Genomic DNA, 13594 nt, shown 5'->3' on the forward strand with positions numbered 1-13594 from the left:
GGACTTCAAATTCACTTTCAGGGGAAAGAAATCTCGTTTCAAAATTAGGGGGGATGAGAGAGTTCTGGTCCTTTTCATAAATACTGTATGAAACGTCACCCAAAATTAAAACCACTATAACTCTCTCATTCTGAGTCCAAAAGTGGTGAAATTTCTACCAATCGGAGGTCTTCAAATTCTCTTTTAGGGGAAAAAATCTCAATTCAAAATTCTGTCGGATCAGGGTGTTCTGTTCCGTTTAATAAAGAGTGTGTGAAACATCACCCAAAAATAAAACCTCCATAACTATCTCATTTTTAAGTCCAAATGTGGTGAAATTTATGCCAATCGGAGGTCTTCAAATTCTCTTTCAAGGGAAAGAAATATCGTTTCAAAATTCGGTAGGATGAGAGAGTTCTGGTCTGTTACATAAAGAGTGTGTGAAACGTCTCCCAAAAATAAAAACCTCGTAACTCTCTCATTTTATGCCCAAAAGTGGTGAAATTTCTACCAATCGGAGGACTTCAAATTCTCTTTCAGGGGATAGAAATCTGGTTTCAAAATTCGGTGGGATGAGAGGGTTCCTGTCCGTTTCGTAAAGAGTATGCGAAATGTTCCTGAAATTTAAACCACCTTAACTCTCTCAATTTAAGTCCAAAAGTGGTGAAATTTCTACCAATCGGAGGCCTTCAAATTGTCTTTTAGGGGAAAGAAATCTCGTCTCAAAATTCGATGGGATGAGAGAGTTATGGTCCATTTCATATAGAGTGTGAAATGTCTCTCAAAATTAAAACCCCCATAACTCTCTCATTTTATCTCCAGAAGTGGTGAATTTTCTACCAATCAGAGGTGTTCAAATTCTCTTTCAGGGGAAAAAATCTTGTTAAAAATTTAGGTGGGATGAGAGAGTTCTTGTCCATTTCATAAAGAGTATGTGAAACATCACCCCAAATTAAAACCTGCATAACTCTCTCATTTTAAGTCCAAAAGTGGTGAAATTTCTACCAATCGGAGGTCGTCAAATTCTCTTTCAGGGGAATGAAATCTCGTTTCAAATTCGGTGGGATGAGAGAGTTCCCGTCCGTTTCGTAAAGAGTGCGAAATGTCACCGAAAATTTTATCCTCCTTAACTCTCTCATTTTACGTCCAAAAGTGGTACTCATAAAAAAAAAGTCCAAAAGTCGTGAAATTTCTACCAATAGGAGGCCTACAAATTGTCGTTTAGGGGATAGAAATCTCGTTTTAAAATTCAGTGGGATGAGAGAGTTCTGGTCCGTTTTATAGAGAGTGTGCGAAACGTCACCCAAAATTAAAACCTTCAAAAATCTCTCATTTTAAGTCCAAAAGTGGTGAAATTTCTACCAATCGGAGCCCTTGAAATTCTCTTTCGACGGTAAAATATCCCATTTCAAAATTCAGTGGGATGAGAGTGTTCTGGTCCGTTTAATAAAGTATGTGAGAAACGTCACCCAAAATTAAAACCTCCATAACTCTCTCCTTTTATGTCCAGAAGTGGTCAAATTTCTACCAATTGAAGGTCTTCAAATTCTCTTTCAGGGGAAAGAAATCTCGTTTTGAAATTTAGTGGGATGATAGTTCTGATCCTTTTCATAAAGTGAGTGGGAAACGTTACCCAAAATTAAAACTTCTAATTTTCTGTCCAAAAGTGGTGAAATTTCTGCCAATCGGAGCTCTTCAAATTCTCTTTCAGGTGAAAGAAATCTCGTTTCAAAATTTGGTGGGATGGGAGTATTCAAGTCTGTTTCATAAAGAGTGTGTGAAACGTCACCCAAAATTATAACCTCCACAACTCTCTCCTTTTAAGTCCAAAAGTGGTGAAATTTCTACCAATCAGAGGACTTCAAATTCTCTTTCAGGGGAGAGAAATCTCGTTTCAAAATTCGGTGGGATGAGAGAGTTCTGGTCCGTTTCATAAAGAGTGTGAAACGTCTCTCAAAATTAAAACCCCCATAACTCTCTCATTTTATGTCCAAAGGAGGTGAATTTTCTACCAATCAGAGGTGTTCAAATTCTCATCCAGGGGAATGAAATCTCGTTAAAACATTCGGTGAGATGAGAGAGTTCTGGTCTATTTCATAAAGAGTGTGTGAAACGTCACCCCAAATTAAAACCTGCATAACTCTGTCCTTTTAAACCCCCATAACTCTCACATTTTCTGTACAAAAGTGGTGACATTTCTACCAATCGGAGGCCTTCAAATTCTCACTCAACGGAAAAATATCTCATTTCAAAATTCAGTAGGATGAGAGTTTTCTGGTCCGTTTGATAAAGTGTGCGAGAAACGTCACCCAAAATTATAACCTCCACAACTCTCTCCTTTTAAGTACAGAAATGGTGAAATCTCTACCAATCAGAGAACTTCAAATTCTCTTTCAGGGGAGAGAAATCTCGTTTCAAAATTCGGTGGGATGAGAGAGTTCTGGTCCGTTTCATAAAGAGTGTGAAACGTCTCTCAAAATTAAAACCCCCATAACTCTCTCATTTTATGTCCAAATGAGGTGAATTTTCTACCAATCAGAGGTGTTCAAATTCTCATCCAGGGGAATGAAATCTCGTTAAAAAATTCGGTGAGATGAGAGAGTTTTGGTCCATTTCATAAAGAGTGTGTGAAACGTCACCCCAAATTAAAACCTGCATAACTCTGTCCTTTTAAGTCCAAAAGTGGAGAAATTTCTACAAATCGGAGGTCGTCAAATTTCCTTTCAGGGGTAAGAAATCTCATTTCAAATTTGGTGGGATGAGAGAGTTTCTGTCCGTTTCGTTAAGAGTGTGTGAAATGTGCCCGAAAATTTAAACCTCCTTAACTCTCTCAATTTAAGTCCAAAAATGGTAAAATTTCTACCAATCGGAGGCCTTCAAATTGTCTTTTAGGGGAAAGAAATCTCGTCTCAAAATTCATTGGGATAAAAGAGTTCTCGTCCGTTTCATAAAGAGTGTGAAACGTCTCTCAAAATTAAAACACCCAAAACTCTCTCATTTTATGTCCAAAGGAGGTGAATTTTCTACCAATCAGAGGTGTTCAAATTCTCATCCAGGGGAAAGTAATCTCGTTAAAAAATTCGGTGGGATGAGAGAGTTCTGGTCCATTTCATAAAGAGTGTGTGAAATGTCACCCCAAATTAAAACCTGCATAACTTTGTCCTTTTAAGTCCAAAAGTGGAGAAATTTCTACAAATCGCAGATCGTCAAATTCCCTTTCAGGGGTAAGAAATCTCGTTTCAAATTCGGTGGGATGAGAGAGTTTCTGTCCGTTTCGTAAAGAGTTTGCGAAATGTCACCGAAAATTTTATCCTCCTTAACTCTCTCATTTTAAGTCCAAAAGTGGTGAAATTTCAACCAATCGGAGGCCTTCAAATTGTCTTTTAGGGGATAGAAATCTCATTTCAAAATTCGGTGAGATGAGAGAGTTCTGGTCTGTTTCATAAAGAGTGCGTTTAACGTCTCCAAAAAATAAAACCCCCATAACTCTCTCATTTTATGTACAAAAGTGGTGAAATTTCTACCAATCGGAGGACTTCAAATTCTCTTTCAAGGGAAAGAAATGTCCTTTCAAATTTGGTGGGATGAGAGAGTTTTTGTCCGTCTCGTAAAGAGTGTGCGAAATATCACTGAAAATTTTAACCTCCTTAACTCTCTCATTTTAAGTCCAAAAGTGGTGAAATTTCTACCAACTGGAGGCCTTCAAAATTCTCTTTCAACGAAAAAATGTTTCATTTCAAAATTCAGTGGGATGAGAGTGTTATGGTCCGTTTAATAAAGTGTGTGAGAAACATCACCCAAAATTAAAACCACCATAACTCTCTCCTTTTAAGTCCAGAAGAGGTCAAATTTCTGCCAATCGAAGGTCTTCAAATTCTCTTTCTGGGGAAAGAAATCTCGTTTCAAAATTCGGTGGGAAGAGATTTCTGATCCGTTTAATAAAGAGAGTGGGAAACGTTACCCAAAATTAAAACTTTCAATTATCAATCCAAAAGTGCTGAAATTTCTACCAATCGGAGCTCTTCAAATTCTCTTTCAGGGGAAAGAAATCTCGTTTCAAAATTCGGTGGGATGAGAGAGTTCTGGTCCGTTTTCTAAAGAGTGTGTGAAACGTCACCCAAAATTAAAACCTCCATAACTCTCTCATTTTAAGTCCAAAAGTGGTGAAATTTCTACCAATCGGAGGACTGCAAATTGTATTTCAGGGGAAAGAAATCTCGTTTCAAAATTTGGGAGGATGAGAGAGTTCTGGTCCTTTTCGTAAATAGTGTGTGAAACGTCACCCAAATTTAAAACCACCATAACTCTCTCATTCTAAGTCCAAAAGTGGTGAAATTTCGACCAATCGGAGGTGTTTAAATTGTCTTTTAGGGGAAAAAATCTCAATTCAAAATTCAGTCGGATGAGAGCGTTCTGTTCCGTTTCATAAAGAGTGTGCGAAACGTCACCCAAAAATAAAACCTCCATAACTATCTCATTTTTAAGTCCAAATGGGGTGAAATTTATGCGAATTGGAGATCTTCAAATTCACTTTCAGGGGAAAGAAATATTGTTTCAAAATTCGCTTGGATGAGGGAGTTCTGGTCTGTTTCATAAAGAGTGTGTGAAACGTGTCCCAAAAATAAAACCCTCATAACTCTCTCATTTTATGTCCAAAAGTGGTGAAATTTCTACCAATCGGAGGCCTTCAAATTCTCTTTTAGGGTGAAATTTCAGTTGCCTTATGGATTCATTTATCTTTGGATTTCCATAGTTTTGCCTTGATTTGCATGATGTAATCTTTCCTTTCGGAGACATTAAGCTATGAATGTTTCCTGTTGGAATTATCTTCGTTGGAAATTTGTTTCAGGAATTTATTAGCTGGAAAATGCAAATTAGATGATCATTTGGCTCTATGTCGTGGGAATAAGAATCCTTTAATTTCGTCAATTTACCCTAGGTTGTAGTTATAAATGTATAAATCCTTTGATTTCATCTCCTTGTTTATTTCTTACTTAAATTACCACTTGGTACTATTTGGATATTTCAGTTTATGATTGTTATCATCCGCGAGAAGGTGAAATGGGTTTATTTTTTCTTGTTGTGAGTACAGACCCTTTTGTTTGGTAGTCATATAATGTGGGCTTTCTCGGTTGGATTTTTAAGCAAGGCAAGCTTGTTTTGGGGAGCTGGCCATGTTCAATCATTCAATATTGTAAACATGGTTGATTGAAGTTACTCATTAATATGAATTGACTCTGGTGGATCTTTAAATTATGTGAACCCATTTGGTTAATAAAAGAATGATGTGTTCATATTGCGTGAAAATTTTATGGACTTGAATGTCGCTGAGATTGGTTCTTTGTATCACTTTGGTTTGATTTCATGAGGATTGGTAACTGTTCCCTTTGTTTTTTTTAATGCAATTCTTCCAATTTTCTTCCACTATGATTTTGTTTTATAACTTGTATGTTTGCAAACAACTGTGAAAAATCTGGGTTGGTTGAAATCTTGGTTGTATGATTAGACTAGGAATTTAGGAAGCAATCATATCTGATTGTGAAAAATTTGCAGTAAGAGACATGATTATTTCTTATAATTTGACATAAGGATATTGGAGTTGTAGTTGTATGACTATTGACTCATATCCTTCCTCTCATTCTAGTTTAGCCTTGAAGGGTGATGACCATAGTAGCCCTCTTAACTGTGGACTCATAAGGTGCCCTGTTTATTGTTTGAATCCAATGAGGTATATGTGAATGTGTGTTTGTGCATGTATGTGTTTGCAAGTGTGTGTGTGTGGCTGTGTTTGTGTGTGAGAGTGTGTGCCTGAATTGTAATTCATTTTTCTAAGCAAGAGTTACTATTTGTATGTTTGAGTTGTTATTAGGTCATTATTAACATTTTGTGTAGTCATGAAATGGGTTCATGACAATTCAATTTTATAGTTCATAGAATGAGGAAAAATGTCCTTCATTTCTTGGGAAAATGGTATCAACAGTCATGTCTGGATGTTTTGCACAACTACTGTTTGCTCTCTTTTACTAATTAGCTTGCAAGGACCATGGGAACTGTAATAGCATTTTAATAGTTTTATTGGATATTTTTTGTGTAAGATTCAAAACATGGTGGCATTTATATCATCTACTTATTCAGCCTAACCATATTTTGATACTTGCCAAGCCTATGCTTGTTTGTTCTTTTCGTCCTATGTTTCTAGGTTAACTCCCATGAGGTTTAACCTAGAAACATTGATGCATCACCGTGAAGAAAAATTGAGGAAAGGGGAGAGAATTAGAAGAATAGGGGAAGAAGAGACGAAAATAACCTGAAGAATAGACGAATTTAGGGAGAAGTAGAAGAAGAAGAGAAGAATAGACAAATTTAGGGAGAGAAGAGAAGAAATCAGAAGAGGAGAAGAAGAAAAGAGTAGATGGGAGAATCAATCTTTATTCAATAATCATTCCAAGTTAATAATCTCTACTACATAAGGCCTATATATAGGCAATTAGAAGTTCTTGAAATAAGGAAACTGCCTAATTTAAGAAACCCTAAAAAGTAAATATTGAAACGAAATTCCTAGAAACTAAAATAATATGGAAAATAAATTCCTAAACTAAATAACATGGAAATATAAATCCTAATGGGCAAATATGCCACTTATTGGCCTATTATCTGCATCATTCTCCCCCGGTTGAAAAGAACTCGCCCTCGAGTTCTAGTCCGCCTGGGTCAAATATGAAAATAATCCAATGAAGCGTAATGAGGCGCAATCTGTCTGAAGCAATCCTGATGGCTAATGCTCGAGACAGCAATGAAAGTGATCTGAAAGGCTGGTGGCAGAATATGGAAGAAAGCATCCATACAAAATCATCAAAATACACGCCTTTCGTGAGAATCAGGGAAGCTGGGAAGATGGCAATGTACTCGTCCTGGATCGGCGTGATCGGCAAAACAGCTATGGGTGGTACCAATCGGGGAACATCCTCCACATAATCAACATCAACTGGTAACTCAGTAGGCACAGAAGAATTTACATGGAAGTCATCCGCTATTATCTCATCAGGCTCAGTAGAATCAATGATAAAATAAGAGTCTAGGACTGAAACTTGGGCAGTGATGTCAGGCTGATGGACCTCATGGTCAATCTTGGTCGTGCAAGACTCTCTCTCAGGCTGGAAGGGTGGAACTTGAAAAATCAGGGCTGGCCTCCTACCAAGTATACTGGTCCTCCGTTTTCAATATTCCAGCAGGGGTCATAGAGGCAATAGAGAAGCTCTTTAGGGAGTTTATTTGGGGAGGCAACCAGGATAAAAAAAAAATGCATACGGTAGCTTGGAATGATATCTGCAAGCCTAGACAGGAAGGAGGCCTGGGACTTAGAAAGCTTCGAGAAGTAAGTAATGCTCTGCAGATAAAGTTACTTTGGAATTTAATTCTATGCAAAAACACTCTGTGGAATGCATGGTTCCATGCCAAATATGTCAGGCAGAAAAATTTCTGGACAATTCCTACTCCTTCCAAACCCTCTTGAGGAGCTCGATGTCTACTCAATTCAAGAGACATGGCCAAAAAACACATATGCTATCTGGTTGGGAAGGAAGAAGAAATTGATCTTTGGAGACAACCATGGCACCCGAGTGGTATCCTCAATACTCTGATCTCGAAGAGATGCACTGATTCTTCCACCGTCGTCGTGGCTTAGAGTTACCAATGGCACCGATTGATTTGACAATGAATGGCCGATTCCAAAAAGAATGTGCAGATTTTCCTTTCTGTGGCTTTGCTAAGACTTGGCTAGATGAGAATACAGGACAGAGGTTGCCAGGTTTTGAAATTTTCTTCAATATTGAGTTAGAAGATGAGCCGACAGGTATGTAGATCATAGAGATTGAGTCAAAAACAAATTAGATAGAACACATGGAGCCGAGGTTTTTGAATTCACTATTTCATGAGGAGTCCCAAACTATTGCTGTGATTGATCAAAGTGCTTTGATTCTGAATCACATTCATCTAATCACCCCGGCAGAGGAACCTCTGACTAACGGGACTTCTCAGGTCCTACCCCAGGTTACTTTCCAGTACAGTCATATCCCTTCAACAGAGTCAGTTGTCCGTGAGTATGTGTCAGTCTTTGAGTCTGATCAGGGTCTTTTTCTTCTAATGAATCTTTTGATGCAGGTACCTGTGGGACCCGATCCCGAGAGAGGGACGCGGCGCGTGACCCGCCTCTCTTGGTCTCTCGTACCCACGCGAATGACGTGTGCCATTTTTTATTATTGATTTAATTCATCTTTTTCGTGAACTTGGGATCACTAAAGCAATTTGAATTTCATGCAAAAGATAATGACAGAGTCGCCACCAAGATGAGAGATCTAAGACCCATAATTGACCAGAAATCTAGATTCGTTACCTGATTACGAGAATGGAAGGTATGAGGAGTTACCACCACATGCACCATTCTTGCCCGATAATTCGGTCTTCAATTCAAAAAGTTAACTCTCTTGAATTTCTTTTAAATTGCTCATTTAACTCTATATTAATGTGCGAACTATATGATATGCATCCTAAGATCTAATTTCAATGCATTCCCTAATGTGTATCTTGATTTTCTTAATTCGTTTGGATTCAATCTTTGTGAAAGTTCTCCTAAAATTCTAATTTGGAAAAAAGTCCTAAGTGATTTAATCAATTTTAATTTAAGGTTTTAAATGATGAAAGAAAATAAAACTATACTAAAAAACCCCACTGATTGTGTGTGGGGCCGACTCATGATTGGTATGCCATCAAGCATCCAAGCTGCCTACGTACCCAAGCCTCACTGGGATCAGAGTCGACGTAGTTCGGTGCCTGAACTAAATTACATGCCTAAGACATCTAGGACACCAATCTAGGCTGGAAGGACTCTTTCAATAGTTTAAGAGAGATTATTTAGTTAAAGTTGAGTAGATTTTACTATCCTAGGACTTGATCTAATATGCTATATGGTCCTATCTAAGTGCAAGACATCCCTTAGACTAATGCAGGTGAACCTATGTCCTAGGTAACTAGGCTTGTCCTATGGGAAAAATGGGTAATTAGTGTAACTAGATCTATGACTTAATTGCTAATAAAAGCAATGGGTCGTGATGAGGCTAAACTCCCTAACTCTAGGACACCCTAAAACCTAGGACACAACACGACGTAAGTGTTCCTAATTGGTTCTAAAGGTCCTTACGAAGAGATACCGTTATCCAACAGTTCCAAAAGCATGGATCAAATGATCTTGATTTATTAAGTTAATGATTTTCAATTTTTCAAAGATTTTTTATTCCTAATATCTAAGGGCTTGACGAATTTCAGCCTTGAGTTGCATTCATGGAAGGGAATCGTGCTTTCCACCCTTGCATAATTTGACACGTAAGTTACAGTATGTTATTTCCTAGCATATTTCTCAGGATTTTCGTGGACAATGGACCTCGGAGCCAACAACATACTATAATTTAAATGCTCAAATTATTAAGGATTGATCGCAATTAAGATACGATTATGAACGTAATCTTGGCGATTAAACTATCATAGCATTGCAAATCAGCAAAGGAAATCAATGACTCCTAGGGTTGCTGTTTTGATAGTTTGAGGATTGAATACGTGATGAAGCATTAGAATTCTTTGGAAGTTTTTATAACAATTGGAATTTGTTTCGATTTCCTTAAAGATTTTAACAAATTTCAGTTCAGATTATATATTTACACATCAACTTATAGCAAATCTAATCTAAATAAGCTGAAAGTTTTACAGTAGCTTTCCCTTGACCAGAGAAGACTACTGTCAAATTTTTATGGATTTTAAATGTGTTTTGCTATCAGTTGTTCAATGTTGAAGAAATCTGTCTAGGTTATGAATTTACACAACAACTTGTATCAAATCTAATCCAAATAAAATGGAATTTTTACAGTACATTTCTCTGGACCAAAGATGATTACTGTAAACATTTCATGAATTTTAAAAATGATTTACTATGAATTTTTTATTTTAAAAGTATATGTCCAGATTATGAATTTACAAAGAAAAAAATAGTAAATCTAATCTAAACCAATCTAAACTTCGTGAAAACATGTAATTCCATCAGTAAATCTCAATAGAATATTTCTAGAAGTTTGCATTGCAATTTACTATTTGTTTCCAATTTAACATGGCATGCTTGATTTGGCATAAAAATCATAAACAAATATCTAACAGGAACCAAAAATCATGAAATTTTTTAAAAAGATTAGATCAGGTCTTAGTTACTTCTCATCCAAATTTCATCTCTGTAAACCCTATATATTTCTCGAAAATTAGTTTTTCCCAAAAATACCCCTTGGATTAAATAAATTTTTAAGCCCCTTAAATAAAATCCAAAATTCTTCAAAAACCTTTTACTATTTTAAAACCTTAAAATTCTGTTGTGTTTAAATTTTCATTGATTTTTGATCTGTTTTGACATCCGATCTTTAGAATTTTACCCCTTTAAAGGTAAAGTTCAAAAGGTCAAATCATGGTCAAAAGGAAGTCAAAATTTCTGAAAATTCCATATTTCTATGCTTTTTAATACATAAAAGACTCAGAGATTGAAAAATTCAAGAAATTTCAAAGGTTTATTAAAGTTGCTTTGTAAAGTGGATTTAAACCCTCTTAATTTCAAAAATTGGATTTTAATATTAAAAAATAGATTTTCCAAGAAAAAAATTAGATTATGAAATAACCTAAACTGATCTCATCTCCTCAAAATTTCACATGCAAACAATTTCATATTCATAGCTTTTCAAAGAAAATCACAAATTCAATCATATCATGCTTCTAGTTTAAACTACATGAAAGAGGGTTTCAGAAGACCAACCTTGCTAGCTCTCCTTGTCTCTAGGATAAGTAATCCTTGGATATATGCTTTGACTTACCCTTTTAATCGCAAAGAAAATTTTGAAGAATAATAATATAGCCTCCAATGTTGAATATGTTGAATATAAGAAAGCACTTTGTGTAGAACCAAGTGAAAGAGATGAACACCAAAGCAACAAAAGAGATGAATGAATTCCAAGGAGGAAGAAAGAGAGGGATGGATTTTCTAGAGAAAGGCCAAAGGTTGATTTTGCTTTGTTTTTATAGAAAAGATTAGGATTGAGAGAAGATTAGTAGTTTCCAATGTGAGAGCTCATTTCTTTAGCTTATTTCCAATTTGTGCTTTGACTTTCTTATTTTTTGATTTTCATATTCAACTTATTTTTAAACCTTGTTTCTTGCAAGCTAAGCAATGCTAAATTACACAATAGAGATTCTTCAAGATCAATCTAGAAGCCTTCTCACATAGGAAACTAGCTTTTATGAATGATTTTCGTCCAAAGAGGGCTGTCCAACGTGTGAGCTCATGTTTGACCTATTTAGAGGCTGATTCAGGAAAAATCATAAACAACAAAGTTGTAGATATTTTTGAGACGTTCGAAACAAGTATAAAAATGAATTTTTAGGATAAAACGATAAAAAGTTATGGCTGTTTTAGTAACCTGATCATACAAGCCATTTCTAATTATAACTGTTCATTTCTTTATTATTTTTTTCAAAACAAATATGATGTCACCAACCACCTCATCCCATGTTGGAAGTTTTTGCATGTGGCCTCCTCATATGGGGCGCTCACTTATGTGGCCGACCCGCATGGGTGGGCCTACATGGACCCCCACAATGTGGGCTTTAGCCCAATGGGCCTAATGACATGTATTTTGGATTTTTTTCAATGAAAATTCAATAAAATCCTTTGAATGTAAAATTTTTATTGATGAACCCAACCCATATGACATTTATGATGCACCATCGACATATGATCGAACCATCCTTTTTTGGAAAAATAACTTTTCGGACCAAAATGCCCCTATTTGACCATTACACATCCAAATGCGACTAAAATACCCTCAAATTGGTTCACCCCTTAAAGGGGAAAGTTAAAAATGGAAAGTCTTTGTGGTCAAACTTCAAAAATAGAAACGTTTAAAATTGGGTCCTGTGGGACCCGATCCCGCGAGAGGGGTGAGGCTCGAGCCGCCACGCTCTCTCTTGGTCTCTCGTACCCACGCGATTGGGGTGTGCTATTTTATTATTGATTTTAATTATCCAACCAAGCAGACACAACCAAGCCATAGGGTGCAAACAAACGTGCAACCCAATACCCATAAGGGCAGGGGTAAGCCGCCGAGCCTAGCAAGGTGTGATTTAATTCATCTTTTCCGTGAACTTGGGATCACTAAGGCAATCCGAATTCCACGCAAAAGAGAGTGACAGAGTCGCCACCTAGATGAGGGATCTAGGACCCATAATTGACCAGAAATCTCGACTCTTTACCTGGTTCCGAGAATGGAAGGTATGGGGAGTTACCACCACATGCACCATTCCTGCCCGATAATCGGTCTTCAATTTCCAAAAGTTAACTCTTTTGAATTTCCTTTAAATGGCTCATTTAACTCTATATTAATGTGCGAACTATGTGACATGCATCCTAAGATTTAATTTCAATGTAATTCCTAAATGTGTATCTTGATTTTCTTAATTTGTTTGAATTCAATCTAAGTGAAAGTTCTCCTAAAATGCTAATTTGAGGGAAATCCTACATATTTTAATTAAGAATTTATAAGAAAACTAATATACAAAACCCCACCACTTATGTGTGGGGCCGACTCGTGATTGGTATGCCATCAAGCATCCAAGCTGCCTACGTACCCAAGCCTCACTGGGATCAGAGTCGACGTAGTTCGGTGCACCTAAGCTAAGCTACTTATGCCTAACTCATCTAAGACACCGATCTAGACTGGATTGACTGTTTCAACAGTTTAAGAGAAGTTATTTAATTCAAGTTGAAGATTTTATTATCCTAGAAAATCTAAGATGCTATATGATCCTATCTTAGTGCAAGTTGTCCCTTAGACTAATGCAGGTTAACCTACATCCTAGGAAAAAATTGGGTGACTAGTGTAACTAGATCTATGGCACGGTTGTTATCCATAGCAAACGTCCGTGATGAGGCTGGACTCCTAACTCTAGAACTTCCTAAAACTTAGGACACGACATGACGTAAGTGTTCCTAAATATGGCTCTAATGGTTCTTACGATGGAAACCGCAATCCAACGGTTCCGAAAGACACGATGTAAATTGATTCAATTTGTTGAAGTTAATGATTTTCAGATTTAAAGGATTCTCGGTTCCTAAACATCTAAGGAATACCAAAGGCTCTATGGTTCACAAGTTTCGGCTTGCATCCATGGAAGGGAATCGTGTGCTTTTTCCTTGCACAATTTAATACTTAAGTTATAGCACCTTATTGCCTGTCATATTTCTCAGGATTTCCGTGGACAGGAGACCTCGGAGCCAATAACATGCTATAATTTAAATACTCAAATTGTCAAGGATCAATTGCAATTGGGATACGATTATGGTTGCATCTTCGGCATCTAAACTATCCTAGTAGGGCCATTTTACAAAGGAAATCTAAGACTTCCTAAGAATTCTGTTTCAGCGGCTTAAAGAATGAATGCGTGACAGAAAATTAAAGTTCCCTGGAAGTTTTCATAGTGATTTTGGTTAATTTCGATTTTTGATAGATTTTATCAATTTCATATCACATGGATG

Source organism: Tasmannia lanceolata, unplaced genomic scaffold, assembly GCF_043159265.1.
Source record: "Tasmannia lanceolata isolate RefF3 unplaced genomic scaffold, GAP_Taslan_0.1 ptg000021l, whole genome shotgun sequence".
Taxonomy (NCBI): domain Eukaryota; kingdom Viridiplantae; phylum Streptophyta; class Magnoliopsida; order Canellales; family Winteraceae; genus Tasmannia; species Tasmannia lanceolata.